The sequence below is a fragment of the Marmota marmota genome, unplaced genomic scaffold (genome assembly GCF_001458135.2).
Source record: "Marmota marmota marmota unplaced genomic scaffold, marMar, whole genome shotgun sequence".
Taxonomy (NCBI): Eukaryota; Metazoa; Chordata; class Mammalia; order Rodentia; family Sciuridae; genus Marmota; species Marmota marmota.
In genome coordinates this window covers 9992101-10015727 of record NW_026000222.1, presented here as the reverse complement: position 1 = coordinate 10015727, position 23627 = coordinate 9992101, and the positions used below count along the sequence as shown (strand labels likewise).

The window sequence follows — 23627 nt, the reverse complement described above, 5'->3', positions numbered from 1 at the left end:
CCCGCCTTGGCTCTCTTAGTTAATATGAATTCTTTCAACTGCTTCTGGGACTTTATCTTTCTGAAGTTTAGAAAGTATAGATTCTGTTTTGTTTTGTTTTTTTTTTTCAATTCCCGCTAAATGCCTTTGTGTATTGATGTGGAGAATAAATCACACTGACTGTTGGCTAAAGTGTAAAGATTCCTCTGTCCCCTTGCACATGATGAAGAGTCAGACGTGATAAACACTTAGGACGTAAATGAACTCAAATGGTGTTTAATTTCACATGTTTTACTGTTTTCTGCTAGAAAAGTTAACTTGCCTCCAATTTTCTTTCCCACCAGTTTCTTTCTTTCCAGTTTGTGTCTGCCTTATAGAAATTGCTATTTGTAAAATTTTTTCTGAAGCATGCTAATATTTATCTTAATGTCTGGATTTGCCCAAACCCTCTTGGCCTTGTAAGGAACAGGCTGGCATTTTATGGCTCATCCAGATGACATCGTAAGCTACTCAAAGTTTCATCTACTCACTTGCAGTGTTTGCATCGCTTAGAAGCTTGTTAAATGTAGAACCTAAGAACTCACTCCACACCTACCTAGTTAGAAACTCTGGGGGCGAAGCCAAGAATAGTGTCTTGATAAGCCCTCCACATGAGGTATGATGGATAGTTGAGTTTGGGTAGCACAGTTCTACAGCTTTGCTACTCAAAGTCTGGTCCTGGGTCCAGCAGTATCTGCATCACTAGAGAATGGAGTTTTTGGAAACAGAACCTGAGGCCCCACTCCAGACCTCCTGAGTCAAAATTTGCATTTTAACAAGATCCCCAGGCAATTTGTGTGCACATTAAAGTTTGAATGGCATCATTCCACAGGCTGCGGCTTTGTGTTTTCAAAGTCAAAAAACAATATGATGGATCAAATCATTCACTAAAATTAACATTAGGAAAGGATCTACTATATTTTAAATAGAGAGTTATGTTCCTAAACATAATTCACCCAGAGGGAATCCCAGTATTAATTTTGAACTCAAAGTTCTCGTTGGAAAGCCATACACTAGGACATCAAGCAACTACAATATGAGTCCTAACAAAAAGATGTAGCAGTAAAATAAGGGTAGAGGAAGCCAGATTGCAGACCTACTTTCAACTTCATTATTCTTTAAAGACACCATAAGACTACTCAAAATGATTAGAACACATCCTTGAGGAGATAGAAAAAAAAATGTCTTCCCACAATGTGGAGTGCAGAGATTTATTTTCTAGCAAACACTGCCAGCTCTGCTCAAGCACATATTGTCATTTGGGAAATGTGCCTCAGTCAAACTCAAAGAAAAAATAATTTTTTTTTGGAGTGCTGAGTCTTTAGGGAAGGACTCTGATTTGAAATAACAAATGGACATGGAATTTGAATCTCTAAAGCTTGCACATGTGCACGGACACCTGGGCATGGATTTATTTCCTGGGCCCAGACATCCCTGAATCTCACAGCTTGAGGATGGATGGCTGTGGCAGAGGACAGGCCACTGAAGCTGCAGTGTAAGAGGAAGGAACGCTCCCTCCAGCCTGCTTGTCCCTTGCCATGAAATGAACACTTTTACTCCTTGCCTCATTGGAGAAATAGAGCTGTAGTGTAACACACTTATCATTTTTAACACAAAGATTTTAATCTCTATAAACCTGTAAAATGGCTTTAACAAGCATGATTGTCTAAATTTCATTCTGACACCAAGTTCTTTTTTCTTTTGTTCCTGACACATTGTACTCATAGATTCTCGATCAAATTCACTGTCTTCACTATCGGACAATTTTTTTCCAATAGGACAACAAACAAAACAAAACAAAAATCCCTGTAAACTCTAACTTATCATTATATTTCTCCTCAACAATGGAGAACAATTTTAATATCCATACAGATGTCCCCAAATAGGCCCTAGATGGGACATGTGATGAATTGAACAATAAAACTCAGCTGTATTAATTATATCACAAAATGGGGGAGATCACCAAGTCCAACCTACTTTGCACAATATCCCTAGTTTCACACTTTTCTTTACCCCAGTGACAATGGCAGTAGTCTCTGTTGCTTAGGACTGTCATTCAGGAATTGATGTACATATGCAGTCAGAGCATACTAAACTGGGCCTCTGTATGTGCTGCTGGGTATAGAAAGATGAATGGTACAACAGTCCTGGGCCCCGGAGTGCTCACAGCCTAATGGGACTTGGAGGCCTACAAAAGAATTGAGATCATTTTGACATGGTACAAAGATTGCTCTCGGGGTATCAGGTGAGGCTTCAACTTGGGTGAAAAGAGGAGGATGAGGACATTCTTGGCAGAGAGGAAGCAAGTACTATGTATTTACTGGAAGGGGGGAAAAATGCAGGTTCATGCAGCCATGGGAGTCTCCATGTGGGGGAGTGGAAAGCACCCTGGGCTGTGTCTCCAGCTTCCCTGCAAAGAGACTTCTGCTTGCTGAGCTGTGTGAATGTCTGCTAAACTCTAGAAGCACTCAATGCCTCTTCAGAGAACTGTTGGATCTATCAAGTAGCTATACAATAACTCAAACATTAGGGGCTTAAATGAGTTCAGAGAAAAATATAGTCAATACAATTGCTTTATTTCATTTTTCCCAACAGAAACAAACTCTATTAGACTGTGAGCACTTTAGTGTGTCTAATATTTTCCCTGATTGTTTTTCCTTTGGATATACTTCTTCATGGGGATGAACAGGCATGCCAAAGGAAAAAAAAAATGAAACGGAGCAGGGAGAAAAGCTATGCCTATTTATTGTGGCGAGCTCTGGCTTCTACGACATCTGAAAATTCATGAGAAAATATGTACCTTTTAAAATTCATCTTTTCATTTGACATTCATCATGAGACACTCTGATCTTGGTGGTGGAATAGAGTTGGTCAGGGATGTTTACTTGTTTTGCAAGTTGACCTTGAGCAAGTTATTTAAATTGTGTCTATTTAAATGGGGTTTATTCTGGAAATCACAGATGCTATTCCCTTTACTTTCACTGAAATTGGAAAGGTTGGATTTGCCGGTGCACACGCACACATGCAAACACATCTACACCTCATATTGTTTAGAAGCCTGAAAACAGCAAATAGGTCCTCCAAATGCTAATTAGCTCAGAAAAAAATGGAAGCTGTTACATTTACTGATATTAAATTAAATGATAAAATTATTTACTACGTGGAACTACAAACAAATGGCAAGAGGAAATGGCCTAGTTTCTGCTAATTTCTAGAGTGATGGTTTTGTGAGTAGACTTTTTTCTTCCCTTTTCCCCCAGGATTTTAGAACACATTTAGCTGCTTTTATAATAAAAGTTTTCACTTTTACATAATTACACTTAAAAATAAATTATTTTTATTGAAAGCTAAATTTAAATATTTTCAAAATCTACTTAAATGTTTTTGGTTCAATTAAAATATTTATTATTACCAAAGAAGTCTTGCTCAAAGTCAACAAATGATTGTGTAAAACCTAGAAGGTGTGTGTGTAAGGAATACCACCTTTCTGATGAATGATCCATGATTTACCTCTTCCTACTTTGAAAAGTGTCCAATGGTGAATTCATTTCTCTACATCTTGTCTTTTAATCAAAATGATCTGGGTGTGGGCCATGCATACTGAGGGCTGTTGTTACTCCCCTTTTCCCAAAGTGATGGATAGCTAACATGATGAGTAGATTTTTGCTAATGGAGGATAGTAGAACAACTAGGCAGCTCATGGGACCAGAGCCCTCAAGTATTCCTCTTTCTCAGAGCAAAGTGTGTGTTGGTGGGGTTCACCTCTGATAATGATACATCACCCTCCCGGGGGAGTGGCCACATTGACCTCAGTGGAAGCCAACTGAAGGTACTGAGACTGGGCTTTGGGGAGATCATGATCTTTTGAAGTTGCCTAAATCTGATTCTAAGAGGGCAGGGCGTCAGGGGACTTGACATTATTAATTTTATTTTTACTTCACTATTCCTTTTACAGGCAAAAGTTTCTTAAAATAGTGCGTGATAAATTGTTATGTTGGAAGAGAAATTATATTTTTAAAACATCTTTGGTAAAAATCAGTGTATGAGGAGAACTTTTGGTGGCTCTGTTTTGGTCACCCAAATCAGTAACAGGCACCAGCTTCATTGTGGCCCCCTGAAAAGCTCTCTGGATGGCTTTAATTAAATTGAAAAATGGTAAAAATAAAACAATCTTGATCATACATGAGGAAATACACTCAACACCTAAAAATATGATATCAATCTTATAATTTTGCTTTGTTAAGCTTTGATTATTAACTTCTTTGGATTTTCATGATCCTAAAAAAAAAAAAAATGGATGACTTCGCTTGAAATGTGCATTGGCATTAATCATTTTATTCAACAAATAATAGCCGATATGCTGATTGCAATAATAGCCACCACCAGGTAGTCACCACCAGATATGTACCCATGGTCAAACAAAGTTGGGCACACTACCTGGTCCTGTCATCTCCAACAACAGGCATTATTTGAGCATACTAATCTTTAACTTGGGAGGAATGGGATGGAGCTGTAATTGGTAAAGAAGAGCAAGCCATCACTTGTGCTGGCCAAAGAGGCGAACATTGGGTCACAATTGTGGTTTAGATGTTATTTCAGTTTTGTTCTTCATCAGACATGATTACAGAGTGGTCTTGTTTTTGTCTCACTTTGTCTTAGCTGGATGACCTTGTGTGATGTTGGGGTCCTGTGAAATTATTTATGTTGAATACTAAAACATCATCCTGGCTCCCACTGGCAGCAGTGGGGGGGGGGGGGCTTTTATCTCTCTCACTGTCCTTCACCTCCTGCCTCCCAGGTACCAGTCACTGCTGCTAGACCTGCACACAAATCACTGACCCTTCAAAACTACCCTGCATAACTAGAAGGCGTCCTTCTTCCCAATCTACACTTAAAACAACCACATCTCTCAGAAGTCTGGTAGCTTTTCCATGGCCACAGGGCAAGAACTGAAGCTGTTTATTATAAGAAAAAATTGGTAAATAAATAAATGCACAAGAAACAATGAGTGGCTTTAGAGAAAGTCAAGACACTAGTGGTTGGGAGGAGACAGAAAGTCTCGTGGAACTGGTGCATTTGGGAGGTACCTCGAGAATAGTCAGAAATTCAAAATAGGGTTTCATGGGTGGGGGTATCCAGGAGGTCTTCTGGGTCCACTGAAGCCAAGGCAGAGAGGAGGAAGGGTGGGTTTGAAGAAGGTTGCAGAGGGTGTACTTAATTTGTTGTTCACCATTTTCCACTTTTCCAAGCTGGGAGTGGTGAATGGATACGTATGAATGTGTATCAAGGTTTTTGCTTCAAATATTCATTCATTTATCCAGCACATGCTTCCTGAGTATTGTGCCATCATCAGTGATCTGCAGGTGGGAGAACTGAGCACGGACCTGGCTCTTTCCCTTTTGGGGAGGCCATCATCACAAACTGACATGCGAACAGGACCTTGTAATAACCCACTACCTGTTGTGGTAAACATGTGAATGGAAACTCGGGGGCCTACAGGGAAGGAACAACGAACCCGTCATGGGCATGAGGGAAGTCTTTGGCAGTCAGTGATATTTGAGCCAGGAGTTCAAAGGGTAGGGAGCAGTTTGCAAGCAGAGAATCCTTGGGTTGGGACAATGGGGTTGGTGAAAGGTGAACAAATGTGTAGTGAGAACTGAGGAGAGTTGTTGGAGATGAGAACACTGGTGCTCGCTGAGCCCATGTTGGAGAATTATGGAGAAGATAAGTTATAGAGGTTGGTAATGGGGCTGGTATTAGTGAGATAGTGGGTGTCTTCCCCCTTTTTAAGAAATGAAGGGCTGAAGATGTGCAGTGAAGGGAATGTGGATACAGCCCATGCCAGCTATGGAGTGGGGAGGGTTATGTTCATTATTATTCATTTCTAGGAAACGAATATATAGCAACCATTGCATACTTAATGGTAGCAGTAAATAGCCAGAAATAATAAGGCCTGAACCATAAAATACTAGTGTTATAGTCAAGTCATAAATCTGTCATTTCATGAATAAAATTTCATGGTTGTAATGGAAGCATTATTATGTGATGGAGAGACAGGCAGAGAGAGGAAGAGAGAGGGAGGGAAAGAGAGAGAAAGATGGGGGTGGGGAGAGAGAGAGAGGAGAGAGAGAGGTTTTATGCTGGAAGAAACCTTAGAGTTCATGTAGTACAAAGTTTCTCAAACTTCATTTAGCATGCAACGGAAGTGTGTTAGTCAGTTTTTCATTGCTGTGACCAAAATACCTGACAAGAACAACTTAGAGAGGGAAAAGTTTATTTTGGGCTCATGGTTTTAGAAGTTCAGGCCATGGTTGACCAACTCCAGTGCTCTGGGCCCAAGATGAGACAGAACATCATGGTGGGAAAAAACTGCTCAGTGTATGGCATCCAGGAAGGGGAGGAGTGCGGGGGAACCAGGAACAAACATGAGGGACCAGGAACAAGATGTAATCCCCAAGGGCATGTCCGCACTAACCTACTTCCTCCATCTGTGCTCTAACAGCCTACAGTTACCATCCAGTAGTCCATTTCAAATTTATTAACCCATCAAATGGATTCACCCACGGATGAGGTGACGGCTTTCAAAACATGAGTATTTGGGGACTATAAATATGTCTAGATCCAAATCATAACAAGAAGCACCCAGAGGGCTTGGTCAGTGTTTCAGAATACCATGTCCCGTATGTCCACCTCACCTTACCCACCCACTTTCCTAGCTATGGATGCTCAGGTTACCTTCATCTCTCAGTCATTACACTACACAGAGCCTTCATGTGCATATCCCTTATGAACCCAAGTGGGAATTACTTGGGGATTCATAACGAGGGACAAACCCACTAGATCACAGAGTTTACACATACTGTAGATGTACCCACCACATAACACTAGGGTGCCCTCAAGAACAGTGGTAGCATTCTATGCTCCTGCCAGAGCACATGTGTTCCTATCTCCTTCATTCATGCCAATGTGTGACATTACAGCTTTCTGACTTTTACCAGCTTTATAAACATGAAGTGATATATGATTGTTCTTTTAGATAATAGTCTGGGGCCTGTGTATGCTTGTTTGTTCTTCCCATCTCACCTTGCTGACCTTGTGGCCTTGGCTGAGTCATTTCAGCCTTCTAAGTTCCTGTTCTCTCATCTGTAAAATGAAGAAAAATGGACTGTCTTTCCTAGGAAGGTTGTAAAATTGGATGAGGCCTGCAGAGGGATTCCTACTGGGTCTGCAGAGCAGTGAGCCCTCAAAATGAGTTCTCTAGGTTGTTGTTATTCTCAGATTTGATAAAAACAAAACAAACAAAACAAACAAACAAAAAAACCCCATGATTTCTCCAAAGGGAAAGGTAGAATGTATTTAGAGAATCGAGTTGTAAGAAAATTGCCAATTATCACAATTCAGTTTGGGAATGTTCTTATAAGGTCACGGGAGCCCAGAGTGGAAGGGGATTGGGAGAACCCACTCATTTGATGGTGTTTGAGAAACTGATATTGTCCTGACTAGGAAATTTTGGTAAAGGAAAGAGACTAATAGTAAATAAATTAAAAAAAAGAATATGTTTGATTTTCCTTTTTAGTTTATAGTATTTTTAGAAGCACAACTTTATACTAGGAGTAACTAGAGGAGCTTAAAAAATATACCTAAAATCTCATCACTTTAACAAAGCCAATTTTGAAAATGATTTGTCATCTTTTTTCTTTTTCTTATGCTTAACTAATTAATTTATAAGTATGCTGATCACACAATCATGTCACACTTAAGTAATGAAGAGAGCATGCTAATTTTTCAATAGCCTTCAAAAATCAACATTTTAATTGCTTCATAATATTCCATCAAGTATACATGCCAGGTTAATTATATTTTAGTGTTCTGGACTTGAAAGTAATTTGGTATCTTTAAAAATGTATAGTACTAATTACAAATTATTTTAATCAGATGGGTTTGGACATGCTAAGATATCTTAGTGAAAGCCAGGATACCTAATCATCCTTCATACTGTATTTGTACAGCCCCCACCGAGAGGAGGCACTTTCAGTAACTACTTTCATGCAGCCTTGGGATCTGGACAATCCAGGTGTTACTATAGTGTCACACTTGGAAGAGCCAGCCACAGCTGCATGTTTAGGAATTTGCCTTAGATCTGACCTTTGCAAGGGTCCATCCTGGGGTACAATGTGATGTTTGGATACATGTGTACATTGTGCAGTGATCAAATCATGCTAATCAATGTACTCATTGCCTCACATTCTTATCATCTCTTTGTGGTGACAACATGTAAAGTCCACTCTTCTAGCAGTTTTCAAATATACACTATATCATACCTTGTAAGTATATTGTACAATAATTATTTGGCAATTAAAATACAATAAAATTTAAAGCACAAAAATAAGACAAGGCATAACAATTAAAAAAAAAACATCATAATCATGCAGAGTAACTTCAAAATATATGTTCCAGTGAAGATATATTATGCAAATCCATAAAGAATAAACTCACCCTTGGGCTGGGGATGTGGCTCAAGCGGTAGCACGCTCGCCTGGCATGCGCAGGGCGCTGGGTTCGATCCTCAGCACCACATAAAAATAAACATAAAGATGTTGTGTCTACCGAAAACTAAAAAATAAATATTAAAAAAATTCTCTCTCTCTTTAAAAAAAAAAGAAGAACAAACTCACCCCAATCAACTCCACTTTGGTGACCTCTAGATGCAAAGAAACCAATGAAGAACACTATTTAAAAAAATAAGATTCATGAGTAGGGTTCATTCTCCAGTGTGCTGCCTTAAGTAACCTTCTTCACAAATGAAATGACTTAGGGTAGAGCTGAGGCACTGGCTTGGAATTGCAGTAAGTGGGAGTGTTCTAAAACTTTATAAATTGTTCTTAAGTTGTTCCAATATGGTGTTTTTGTATAAGATTCTGTCATAATTAATGTGAGCATTAAATATGAAATTGTTGAGTACAATGAATGGATGTATTAGAAACTTAAGATGTAATATAGGAATTGTGGATTACTTTATATAAGTGCTTGCACTTTGAAATTTTTGGAATTTATGACAATTATATTTTGCCAAAAAAAAAAAAAATTCAAAGTGAACAGTGGATAATGAGGTATATTTAGAAACTGCTAAAACAATAGATTTTTGATGTTCTCACCACAAGACAATGATAATTTGGGAAGTGATAGATAGATACATTTAATTAGCTTGATTGGATCTTTCTATATTATGTACATAAATCAAAACACCAGATCATATCCCATAAATATATACAATTATATACCAGTTAAATATAAACAAATAAATTCAAAAAGGAATCTATGATAAATATATGACAAAATATGTATTTGTATCAAATCAAGAAAATAACGTCTTGAACTGAATAGAAAGTTCCATAGAATTGGGAGATTGCTCTAATGCAGGTGTTAATGAGCTTTTCTGAACAGCCTGGCTCTCTGTGAACAGTGAACCCTCATTATCAAACAGTGTTGGGTTACATCATTCTGGAGACCAGCTTAAAATCACACAAGTGTTGTGGTCACACCTTCCCTGTGGAGGTTTGTATCTGGCCACTGTAATAGCTAAACCAAATAAAATGAGGAATTGCAACTTTCAGTGTCATTAATTTCTAAATAAATTATTTTAGAAACATATGTATGGCCTGGAAGTGGTCCCCAGATTAATTTTTTTTAAACATAGCTTAAGGATGTAACCTATGGAAACTGATAATTTTCTTATGTTAATCCATCTTGATTACTAAGTAAACAGTTTTTGTTTTTAAAAATATGGTACCTTGAGAACTATTAAGTTAACTAGATATATCAAAATAAATAAGCTTCTTGCCTGTAAGCTAGGAATGTTTCAAATATATGCCTATAGTAAGTAAAGAAATATTTTAAAAGAAAACATGAGGCTGTAAATATGCTAAACTCCTTACCTGTGCCAATTCAATTAACCTTTGTAACTACCCCTGCCCACATTCACTCCATGTACACAAATTGCAAAATAGAAAAATGAACCCCTTGTGTCACCCACCATCCAGCCATGGCCAATCCTGTCTCAGGACTTCTCTCATGTGTGGCTCACCCCCTTTTTCATTTTGAAACAACTTGCAAAAATTCTACCCTTTCCTTCTTAAATATTTCAATACAAATCTTTGAGAGGTAGGAGGGTTCCTTAAAACAGAACCCAAAGAAATTAATTGATAATTCACTTAATTATCAACTACTTGTTGGTTTTTCGAATTTCCCATGGTAAGCCGGAAAACTGTACTTAATATACAATAAAGACTATAACTTCCCCAAGACCTCCCTATAATGAGAAATAGAGTTTCACAGTAAGAAATGTTGGTTTCAGATGTCGTTCTCTGAATGTGCATTCTGTACCACATCACCTGATTCACCCTCTGCCACTCAATCAAGAGGAGAGCCCCTGAGAAATTGCTAAGGTGCCCATGTTCGAGGAGGATTTGTATTCCGGTTCTTACAGAGTCGTGCTTTCCAGACCTGAGGGAGCAAAGCCAGATAGGTCTTTGTGTCTGCAATTCTTTTATTCATTATTGTTACAACTGTGGCCTAAAAAATTGTGACTGTTCTGGAAGAATTCAAAAGAAAATTTGAATGTATGGCGCAAGACTCTACACTGCATGTGGCATTGAGATAAATATCATTTAAGGGTAAAACAATCAGCCCCAAACTGTGCCTTTGGGATGCTGGTGGAGTTTGTCCTCAGATTGGTTCATTTTAATTCCTTTGTCTCTAGAGAGCAGCCAGGCATTTTAGCTGATTCTTTATGGAAATACTTATGGCTTTTCTGTGTATTATAGGTAATACGGTTTCTTAAAATTCAAATAAGCAGACTTTAAGATACTAACACAATATCCATTTGCAATATCCTTTACAAACTGACTTCAGAAGATATAAATATCTATAAGTTATCTATATTTGAATTGATTATACGCCTTTGAAATATTTTTCAAATGTTGATCAACCCATTTTGATTGCATTGAAATGGAAACAATATGGATATTTAGGAACTTCTTCTTGATGCGTGGTACTATAATTACTCTGACTGAAGTATAATTTCCAAAATTTATAATGCAAAGACAAACCAGTTAAACAGGAAATAAAACTCTGTGTTAAAGAAATTAAAATTATTTTTTGTTTAACTTTTCTAGGAAGTATTTTCCTGATATGCTTTGTCTTGATATTGTCAAAGGAACCAGGTGTGGTGGTGATGCCTGTCATCCCAGCAGATCAGAAGGCTGAGGCAGGAAGATCACAAGTTTGAGGCCAGCCTGAGCCACTTAGTGAGGGCCTAAGCAGCTTGATGAGACTCTGTCTCAAAATAAAAAATTAAAAGGGCTGGGGATGTGGCTCAGTGGTAAAGTGCCCAGGGTTCCATCTCCAGTATTATATATATATATATGTGTGTGTGTGTGTGTGTGTGTGTGTGTGTGTGTGTGTGTGTGTAAACTTATATATAAAAATGTATATATATAGTCTAAGGACTGGTTGTGTAACTCAGTGGTGGAGTGCTTTTTGCCTAGCAGGCACTAGGTCCTGGATTCAATCCCCAGCACTGTGAGAACAGAAAAAGAAAATACAAGTTGCCAACTACATTTGAATAAGAAGCTTTATTCAATAACAAGTTGGCTTTATTTCACAAATAGAATTGTCACTTTGATCAAAGTACTTTCGGAGGAGCTGGTATTTCTCTTTGACTCCCTAGCTGGGTGGCTTGGGTTTTAAGCCCCAATAATGAGATTCAGAATCAGGCTAATAAGGCATCTGCAAGCATGTCATACTCTTGAGGACTCTTGGTGTGACACACCAGCCACAGCTCCACTTTATCAAGGCTCATTATGAAACAGGAAGATGTTGATCTCTTTGACTTGATTTGTATTTCAAACTTGGGAAGTATTTTGAGCCACTGGGTATGGAGGAGGAAATTGGAATCTCTCTAATTCAAATTTCCCCAGCAGTTCAGTGATAGATCCCATCTAATAAGAGTCAGGATTGTCTAGTTTTCTTGGGTCACACTTGCATCTTGGGACCAGAGGTCTGGATAGTGTACCTTCATTTCTGTTCATGGGGAGGGCATGAAGGCAGTATTATTTCACTTGTTGGTGGAGTAATGAGTTGGCATTTGAAAAAAGTTGTCTGTGAAGATAAAAGAGTTTGTTTGAACATGAAATAAATGAGTCTGTGTCATCTGGGTTGAGCATTTCCCCAGCCTCAGACATCTTAGCATTAAAAATGGAGCACATTGCATTAAAACGTTTAGGATTTCTGTGTTCTTTGTTCCATTTATCTATATCAAGTTACCCATGGGTATGTGAGACATTTACGGGTTTGTTTTTACATCTGGCAGTATTTCAAAACGCAATGCAAGCAGGCAGGTGTTATTATTGATTGAAACAAAATTTTGCGCCAGTCTCTCCAACTCAATGTCTACCATATGAATTTATTCACCCTCTGCTTCCAGAGGACAGATGAGTTTGTCTCTTACGGTGGAGAATATGCTAAGAAAGCCTGCACATTTTTTTTTTTTGCTCCTCGATTATTTTATTACTAAATAAAATAGTCTGTCTTGACTTTCTCTGAGACAAAACTTTAATTGTTTGGCCAAATTTTACAGAATACTATGTTCAAACATCCCCAAATAACACAGCATAATGTTTTTGTCTGTGGAGTCTAAAAATATTCAGCAAAATTTAAAGTTGCCAGAAACCTTAAAAAAGAATACCATGGAGACCATGAATCTTTGTATCTGCTAAATCTCAACATTGGAATTAGGCACACGTCAGAGTTTATGCAGCATCTACCAATGTGTAGCTTCTATGAAAATGTGAGTCAGGATTTATGTGATGACACAGCAGTCATCAGCTAAAAGATGTGTGTAGTGTTAAATGTGTACACAATATAAACCACCTATTAATATACGTGTGATATACATTAATACTATAATTATAAATATTAACTCACATATGACTTCAGAGGCTGAAATGAGAGCGGTGAACTTAAGCCCATGGACTGGTTACAACTCAATCCAAATTTTTGACCATTCCAATTTTTCAACTTCAGTATAATGAAGTAGGTATTTTATTTTAATCTGCTTGGAAAGATTGGTTGATTTTTAAATCTTTTTCTAAGATACATATTTAAATTTCCACTTGGGAAAACGAATAGTGATTCATTTAATAAGTAAATGACATTTTGAAGCCCCCTGAAAGCTAATCAATATATTAGAATGACTTATAAAAACATTAATAGAATGGAGAGGTGAGTGAGGAATCATTTACTTTAAGTTTCATGATGTCCCTAATGGGGAACTCAGTAGTATTCTTTCAGCACTGAACAATAGTTATTTTAATGATAATGGTCATAAGAATGTCATTATTCCTTGCAATATTTAATGGAAAAATGAAAGATGTTAATGGAGCTCTTTATGGTATAATGCATGATAAATTATATGATATCTAAAATCCGAAGTTGAAAGGTATTTCTCATGGTGTTCTTAATGATCTATAGAAAAGCACAAAAGTGAAAAATATAATTTTAATGAGGTATTCTTCAACGTCTTCTCTTTTTTTTCTTTCAGTTAAGTACATGCAAAAATTTGAATCTTGATTGTCTTCACTGAACTGCGTGTTAAGGATATATTTCTTTTTCATAGCCAGCATGATTATTTTCATTCAAATTTTTTTGTAGTGAAGTATAACACACATCAAGAAAAAGATGAACGTACTTCTGTACGCAGTTCATTGAATTATCAAAGAATGAATATGTAAAGATCACAGGCCAAGAGCACACAGGCAGCATCTCAACCACTTGCTGTCCTGTCCTCTCTGCACATACTCCCTCCCACTCTCCTCAAATAGTCACTACCAGGACTTTCTACTTGCCTGTTTTGAAGGAGACACAAAAGATTCCAACAATATCAATCTTTGTACACCTGGCTTCTTGGGATAACATTATACCTGTGAAATGCACTCATGTTGGTGTGGACAGGTTCATTGCTTTGTTTATATTGCTTCAGAATATCTCATTGTAGGATATATCCCAATTACTTATTCACTCTGCAACTGGACAGGCAAATTGTACTTTGGGACTCTCATGGATATTACTTTAAGAAAGTTCATGGGCATGTCTTTTGGTACCTAGAAAACTGCTTGCTTTTCTGTTGGGCACATTCTTTACAGAGGAATTGCCAGCTCATTAAATATGTATATGTATGTTTAACTTCAGTAGAAAATGTGAAGTAATTTTTATGGAGATTATACTCATTTACACACTCTCAACAGCACTGCATCAAAATTCTATTTGCTCCATATTCTTTTGGAAAATAAACTGACTTATTTTTTGGTGCTGAGGCTTGAAGACAGGGCCTCACAGATGCTTAGGGTTGTATTTAACCACTGAGCTATACCCACAGCTTCAACTTTATAGTCTTGGTAACACTAGGCATTGCTTTCCTTTGTTTTAGCTTTTTATTATTTCTCTTAGTTTTAGCCATCTTGATCTGTGCAGAACTCTCACACTGATTTTAATTTGCAATGCCCCATGACTAATAAGGTCGGAAACCATTGCATAGATTTGTCCTTATGTAGATATTTCTTTTTGTCTTTTTCTTATTCCTTCGTAATTCTCCCTGTATTCTGGATACTGAAAAATAGCTCTCCCGATATGTGGCTCCTCTTTCTATTACAACATCTTTAGATGAACTGAAATTCTTAGTGTGTTCTAATTTATCAATTTCCTGTTATGGTTAGTGCTTTTGTGCCATATTTAAGAAATCTTTGTGATCCTCAAAGTAATGAATATATTCAGTTACAGTGTCAGCTAGTAACTATTTCTTGTTTTGCCTTTCAAGTTTATGACTAGAATCTTTCTGGAATTCATTTCTGGTGTGATTTAAGGTAGTAATCAACCCTTAAAACATTCTCTTTTTGCAGAGTGTTTATCCAACTGACCCATCACCATGTATTTAAAATAGTTGCATCCCAACACTGTTCTATGTTGCAAACATTGTAAAAAAAAATCTACTATCCATATATGCTGAATCTCTTTTCACTTCTAATGATCTATTTCAGTAATCTTTTGCCATTATGGCATTTAAAAATATTTCTTATAATATTATAAGACTTGATAACAGTTTTTAAAAATTCCCACAAATTTGTTTTTGTTTGTTTGTTTTTGGTAGTGGGGATTGAAACCAAGGATGCTTTACCACTGAACTACAAACCCAGTCCCTTTTATATTTTATTCTCTTTTGTTTGTTTTGGTACTGGGGATTGTACCCAGGGGCACTTAACTACTAAGCTACATCCCTAGCCCTTTAATTTTTTTTTTTTTTTTAATGAGACAGGGTCTTACCAAGTTGCTTAGTGCCTCCCTAAATTGCTGAGGTCGGCCTTAAACTTGTGATCCTCCTGCTTCAGCTGGGATTACAGGGTGTGTACCACTATGTCTGGCTTTGTATTTTATTTTGAGGTAGGATCTTGTTAAATTGCTGAGAGTATTGCTAGGTTGCTGAGGCTGCCTCAAACTTGCCATCTTCCTGCCTCTGCCTCCTGAGTCACAGGGACTACAGGTATGTACCATCATACTAGGCTACAAGTTTGTTTTTATTTATGAATATCTTGGTGATTACTGTCCCTTTGTATTTACACATAAGAATTTATATTAGTTTATAAATTTTTATATCTAAATATAAATAACCCCCTTTGATTGAATCTAAATATTAGTATGGAGATGATTGAATCTTCTACTTTTTAAATTATTCTCAAAGATATTTTATAATTTTCTAGGCAGAGTTCTAGAACATATTTCATTAGCTTTCTTCTATGGCTAAATAATGTAGTTTGATGCTGATGTAAATGATGCCATTTAAAAAATTCACTCTGTGAATACACTTTCATTCAGCAGACTTAAGTGCACTGTAGACGGTATTCAAAATTTTCTATATACACTATTGTACAAACTATAGATAATGGTAGTGTTATTTCTTCCTGTTCCATCTGTATTACCTGCTCACTATTTTTCTTGCCTATATTGTACAAAATAGTGTATTCTTCACTGCATGTTGAATGAAAGGGTCCATACGGAATGTACTTGTCTCATTTCTGAACTCAAAGCGGCTCTCAGCATTTCCTACAATGTGTCAGGCTTGCTGTAAGGCTTCTGTAGATACTCTTTACAGAGTTTGGAAATTCTCTGTCTGCCTGAGAAATCATGTGTGGATATTGGATTTTATTAAACACTTTCTGCGTGTGTTGAGAAAACAATATTTTCTTTAATTAATCACATCAAATGATTTTTAAATGTTAATCCTTACATTCTTAGAATAAACCAAGGAAGGCATAATTCATCAACTTTTTTCTATATTTATGTAGTCTAAAATCACTTTGCATTGATTTATTTAAAGGATTGTTGGGTATTATGTTCATGAGTGAGAGTGGCTTTTATTTTTCTTCTTGAAAGTTTCTTGTCAGATTTGGTTGTCAAGATTGTCCTGACATCACAGAACAAGTTGGAACTCGTTCTCTATTTTTCAATTCCCTCTCCCCCACCTTGGGCTTCTTTGAAGATGTTCTCTTTGTTTTTGGTTTTCTATCGTTTGAATAAGATATGACTCAGTGTAGTTGTATTTTGGTTTTTAACTTGATTGATATTATCTGAGCTTCCCGGATCTTCCTGCTTGGCATCTGTCATTAATTTCGGAGAGTTATTGACCATTATAACTTCAAATATTTCTTCTGCTTAATTTTCTTGTTCTCCTCTGGTATTCCAATTATGTATGTGTTCCAACTTTTCTAATTGTCCTGATTCTGGGATAGTCTCTTTTATTTATTTATTTTTTCTTTTTGTATTATACTTTGGAAAGTTTGCATCTTATCATCAACTGCACTGATGCTTCCATTGTCCGTGCTGAGTTTATTGATGTGCCCATCAAAGGCATTCTTCATTTCAGCTATGGTGTTTTTATTTCTAACATTTCCCTTTGATTCTTAGAGTTTTCATCTTTCTGTTTACATTATCCATCTGTTCTTGCATGTTGACCCTCTTTTTCCATTAGAGCTCTTAACATATGAATCAGTTGTTTTAAACTCATAGTGATAATTCCAACATCTGTAGTATATGTGAGTCTGGTTTTGATGATTATTTTGTCTTTTCAGACTGTTTCTTCTTGTCTGTTGGCATGCTTTGTAATTTTTTTTTTTTTTTTTTGCAACTGGATGTGTCGTCTTTAGTAAGGTCATTAGTGTGAGGTTTTATATTGATCTAACTAGGAATTAGAGTATAGTTAATGTTTGTTGCAGGGGACATAGGTGACAGATACATGGCTTCATATTCATCTAGTGCCCTTGTTTTTGTCTCTTGACTTTCAGATCCTCTTCAGGCACAGTCTGTGTTTTTCTGTCCTTTTTGCTGTTACCTGCTAATATTATCTTGGTGGGTCTTATTGGTGTGGGGGTATAATGTGAGGGAGAGGGAGGAGCTGTACTATTCCTTTTAAGTGTTGGTGTTTCTGGCGGCCTTTATCTCAGAACTGTCACCTTCCCAAGTATTGTCCAGTGCATGTTCGCCCTGCCCCTTCCCCTTCTTGGCTCCTGAGTTTCCAGCCTACTTTTTGGAGTCCTGACTGCTGTCAATTCCTTTTCCCTTAGATGAGGCAGAAGGGTTTGAGAGACTGGGAGACTGGAGAGGTACCCTCTCCTAACTGGGACAGGCTCTGGAATAGTCTTTTCCCTGGGACAGTAAGCTTTGGTTATTGGAGGACACTCTGGGCACATTCCATAATGATTACTTGTACCTTCTCTTTGACAGACCAGAAGAAGATATTTTTTCTGACCCTCACAGAAACTGTGGAAGAGTTCCTAGAGGCAAAGCCCACAGAGATGTAAGGGCTTCTCTAAGGCTGTGGTTGTCAGGACTTTCTCACTCTCCTGGTAGTCTCCACTCAGCCTCCAACAATTCACTAAAATTACCAAATACAATTCTCTATTAGCCAGTGGCTTCTGTTCCAGATCAGGCAGATCTTGGCTGAGGTTCTTGGTATGATCTCATCCCTCCAGATTCAGGGTGGTGGTTTGTCATGTGTTTTAGTTGGTTGGGTCACTATAACAATATACCAAGGAGTGGGTAGCTTAAACAACATTTACCTTTCATGGTTGCGGAGTTTGGGAAGTGCAAGATCAAGGTACTGGCTGGTTTGGTTTCTCATTAGGGAATTCTTTTTGGCTTGAAGTGTGTGCTATCCTGTTGGTCCTCTTAATGGTATGTAGAGAAAAAAGAGGTCAGGTATCTCTTTTTGTTCTAGAAGGGCACTAATTCCCTTGGTGGGGCACCTTCACCATCTCATCTGAACCTAGTTATCTCTCAAAGGATCCATTTACAATCCCCATGTCATTGGGGGTTATGGCTTTAACATACAAATTTCGAGAGGGTATAATTCATTCTATAGTACCATGAAACCTCAGTTTTCTGAGGGATCTAAGGAAAGTCATTGAATTTTACTTTGTCCAATTTTTCTTGAAATTATTAAATAGAGTGATATGTATGTGTGTGAAATATGCAAGTGTGAATGTGCATGTGTATACACATATCTCTATATATTCAAGACAATAAGTTTCCCTTTGAGAACAGTTTTGTTCTGGAGTTTTATTACTTTTTTTTGTGTGGGGGACATTGTATAAGAGAGATTAAACAGCCAAATTGAGGCCTAGAAGGATGCCCTTCTACAGAGTATACTTTCATTACTCCTGCAGGCAACAAGGAACACTGAGTCTCACCTTTGTTCTGTGAGAGCTCCTGTGTGCCTCTCTGCCTTACCCTCTACCCTAAATTACAGATCCTCTGCATTCTGACTTAAAATGTAGAAACCAACAAGGTGTTCTCCTCCTTCAGGGATCAGAGCCCAGGCTTGCTCTCTCCGCTAGTGAAGTTTCAGGCTTGTGTTTCTCCTCTCCAGGAATTCTGGGGTCATCTCTAAAGAGAAAAAGCCTTCAATGGTGGGATCCCCCCTCTGGGTTTGCATCTGTCAGATCATGGACATTTAGTATTTTATTGTCTGTTGATCTCACTCTCTGTTTTTCGCTTCAGCAGGGGGGTTGTCCAGATTTTTCCACTCTAGCACTACCATTAGAGTGGTTAACTCTTGTTTTCTGTCTCAATAAAAATTCAGACGTCCACACATTTGTACCTATAATACACTGATATAAATGTAAGGTTTATGACCTGTACGTGTACCTCCTTATAACAATCTATTTCAACAATGGCTGTGGACTATAGTCAAGTTTGTATTACCTTTCATGTGCTTTTCCTCTGCTCACCATTTGATCTTTCTGTCTTGAGAATTCAAACCTTTCTATTTTAAAAGGACCTAGACAGTCTATTTTCTAACCTGGGTCTCCATAGATTCCAGTACAATGAGTTGCACTCCTCATTGAACTACTGTTAATCACTTGATGCCCAAGAAGAGTGAGGTAGCTCAGTGGGAGAGGGCTTCCTTAGCATACCCCAGGCCCTGGATCCCATCCCCAGCACTGAAAAAAACATCATCCTTCTTCAAATAAATATTTTAAAGATACTAAATATTTTCTGAAGGGTGATAGAAATTGATTTTATATTAACAGAATTCTATTCTCTTTTATTTTGAAAATTTAGATTTAAATTTAGATTTTTGTGAAGATCAAAACCTTTTAAATGGATTGACTGTCAATTGCAATTTTCCTATTTCGATAAAATAATTACATTCACATTTAAGATGGAGGCATCTTTTCTAGATGTGGTTTTAACGTCTTGTTCAACATATACTTAAAGTTATTCTTATCTAGGTTTATGTTTGCAAATTACCTGTTTTTCAGTAGTTCTGACTTTTTCTTTGCACTTTTCCATGCTAGATAACCTCTTGGGAGACACACTTAGTAAAGATTTATGAGTGGCATCATAAAATGAAGAAGTGGTTTCAGTTTGATAGCATGTTGCTGTGATTTATTTAATGTCTGTATGTTAGCTGTGTCAAAATGAGTCGTACTTGGGAGCAGGTTCATGTGTAGGTCACATATAGGTCACTAGGCTTGTCATCCTAAGAGATACCAGTAATGACAAGAATATTTTCATGTTTGCCTGTTTGTTGTGTTAAATTTCTAGTGAAGCTGCTATGTATTTTTGTTGGAGTTGGACCAATTTATATGTCATTATGTTCTTCTCTGTAAATGTGTGCAATTGATCCCAGGTTTCTGATTTATTCTAGAGATGTTTTAAATCTCAAAATTGCTGTGTGTGCATCTCCTTTTATATGTCTTGGCAAAATGCATAAAAATACATTTTATACATACATTTATTATTTATTTGTTATACATTTATACATTGTATAAAATACATTTTTATACAAAATTTTATTAAAAATGTATTAAAATACATGAGTTGTTCAACTAACATCTGATAAAGAAGTCATTGCAATTGTACCTCTTCATAAACTTTAGAATCACTTAGGAAATACTAAAAATCCTGTGAGAAACTTTAATTCATTAGCTTCATAAATTATCTTGCACAGAATGCATTTCTAAACCATTTATGGATACCTCACTGAATTTCACAATTATCAAGTCTAAAGGCAAAGAAAAATACAACTAAGGTTTTTTTTTTTAATTTTTATCATGTACAACAGATCATCTTAATTAGATATTTCACATGATATCATGATACATTCTTTTACATTCTGCATCTATTAGGAAGTTACTATTTCTGTGCAAGAGACTTAGTGATTACTGAACATTTTTTGTATTTTATTTTTACCCTACTCTAGTAATTTTGAGAAACTGTAAATAAAGCTTGATAGAATAACTTTTGTCTGTAAAAGTCAGCTAATAAAAACCGTGTCACTGTTCAGCAATAATCTAAGTTGCATTCTTCTCAAATGTGTAAAAGATTTTAAATATCAATTATGAGAAAAAGGAGAGGAGTCTCAGATAATGTATCACGTTTCCTCCTCAGGGTAGGTTGATTTTCTGTTGGAGTGATGCCTATCGATGACTTAGTTAAATTATGGGCTTTGGAATCAGAAAAGCCTGGAATTGAATTCTTGCCTTGCCACTTTCTAGCCAAGTGACTTCAGGCACATAACCTCTATAATTTTCATTTTCCTCAGTTGTAAAGTGGGTACAAAAATAACCACTTCACAGAATTGTTGTTAATATTCAAGCTCTGCAATACATTTCAGCTGGGTCTAATGCTGAGCCACAAACTTTCATGTTGAAGATACTTAAATTGATACTCTAGGATACATTTGCTGCTTGCTATAGTCTGCGTGCATGCCTTCTCCCAACCTTTACATGTTGGAATTCTAACCTGCAAGGCAGTGGTTTTAGGAAGTGGGATCTTTTAAAGACTCTCCCGGTTGCTTTTATAAAAGAGACCCACAAGACCCCCCTTGCTCCTTCTATCATGTGTGGACACCACAAGAAAGCAGCTTTCTTTGAGCCAGGAAATAGATCTCCACCAGACACCAAACCTGCCAGAGTCTTGAGCTCGGACTTCTCAGCCTTCAGATCTAGAACTATGAGAAACAAATTTCTGTTGTATAAACTACTCAGCCAATGGTATTTTGTTATAGCATTGTAAATGGACGTTACTTATTTCTCCTTGGAGGTTAACCCTAGTGAACTCTTCTAAAATCTTTTCCTTTTTTGAAAAGTTTTGATGTAAAATAGAGAGGACAAAAGAGCGGAATTTATCGACAAACCAGAAAAATGTTTAAATAAAGTTACGAAGACCAAGACACCAAAATTAGCTTGGCGTGTGTTAGGAATGGAAATTACAGGCCCCCCCCTGTAGATGTGATCTGTGAGGTGAGGGACCCAGAATCTGCATTTCTAAAAAGTACCTTAATTATCTCTAGCTTACACTACAATTCAGAATCCTTGAAGGAAGACATAAATGTTCCTGCGATAAAATCTTATAAAGAGAAAGAGAGGACTGGGATATTGCTCTGTGGTAGTAGGTAGTAGGCATGAGACCCTGGCTTCAGTCTTCAGCACTGCATAGGCACATGCAAAATAATTTAAAGAAAGGGAAACATTTCAATTTATGTATTTCATTATGAAACAGCATATTGGAGAAAGTCTCATAAGCAAAGGAGATGCACTTGAAACTTGATAGCGTGCCTCAGACTTCCATTTATAAAGTAATGTAGCGTCAATCCTGTGCCTCATTCACACATGTTCTGAAAATTTTCCCCATATCTATTGAAATCCAGAGTTCTCACTATCTTAAGTATTAAAAAATTCTAAAAAAGTAGAGCAAAATAATGGAAATGCAGTAAATTTAATTAATAAATAACAATGTTTTTTTTCCAAATGACCTTGACATTTAAAAGTTATTGAAGGTAGCCAGAGTGATCCTAAATGACGCTTCTCCCTGCTGTACCACTGTACATGCTTCCTATATTTGTGTACTTATTTATTCCACTAAATATTATAAAATTAATACATGTCCATTTAAAACTCAGATTTGACTGAAATGTGCTTAAAGTCTCATATCCTGAACCTCACAACAATTTGGCATGAGATTTTTTTGCTTAAAGTTTAGAACATGCCAATGAAGATATTTTCATTACTTATACAAAGTATGTATTTTAGTTGAGGGACATGTCTGAAATTCCAGCAACTTGAGAGGCTAAGGCAGGAGGATTGCAAGTTCAAGACTAACCTCAGCAACCTAGCAAGAACCTGTTTCAAAATAAAAAATAAATAAAATGGGCTGGGGACATGGCTCAGTGGTTAAGCAGCCCTAGGTTCAATCCCCCATGTCAACAAAACACAAGATAATCAAGCAAAAAAATCTACAAATACATATTTTATAACTCTTCATGTTTTCAAAATTTAATTAACTCATAAATCAATCAGGTCTTACAAAGAAAGCCACAGTTGCCCTTCATGGACCTCCCATTCCACATATGGACCTGTCCCTATAACTCTGCACCTTCTCTCCTAATCCCTTAAAATGCTGAAATCATTTCAGTGGCATCTATCTAAACCTATGAACTTACATTAATTTTGAAAAAAAAAAAGTGAGATCTTTTGGAGTGTTAGCTAATTAATCATCCAGCTGTAACTTGGCAAGGGATGATGATTAGGGATTGTCTTAGGCAGCCAGAGGCACCTGACAACTGGAAGGTCTGATTAGAAAACATGTTGCTATGGATTAAACCTGGATCCTCAACCTGGCTGCCATGACCTTGATGTGGAGAGCTTGTGGAGACATGGGTGCACACATGCACACGCGTGCACACACACGTGCACAACAGTGCTTAGGATGTGAGTACTGGATGTTTTATTGTGCAGTCCAAGTTTGGGAAACAGTGCCCTAGAGCAAAGCAAAGAAAAAAAACAGAAAAAATGAACATGGAATTTTTTAGGCAAACATTCATTATTTGGTTTCTACAGAAATAAAGACCATGGTGTTGTGGAGGTCAGGTGAGAATGAGGGTGGGGTAGCACAATGTAAAATAGTTAATCTTTATAAGGAGTGACAGCCAGCATCTCATGGGGTGGGGGGTTCTTCTTCCTGCAGAGGAGGTTATAAGCCACCTGAGAACTTAAAGT

The 23627-nt window shown here is 37.1% G+C and overlaps 1 protein-coding gene across 1 annotated transcript in view; it reads left to right on the top strand.

Annotated features, from left to right (window-relative positions):
• The window catches only part of Cntnap4 (contactin associated protein family member 4), a 240075-nt gene that overhangs the window by 101269 nt on the left and 115179 nt on the right, over positions 1–23627 (top strand). The window lies entirely within an intron of this gene.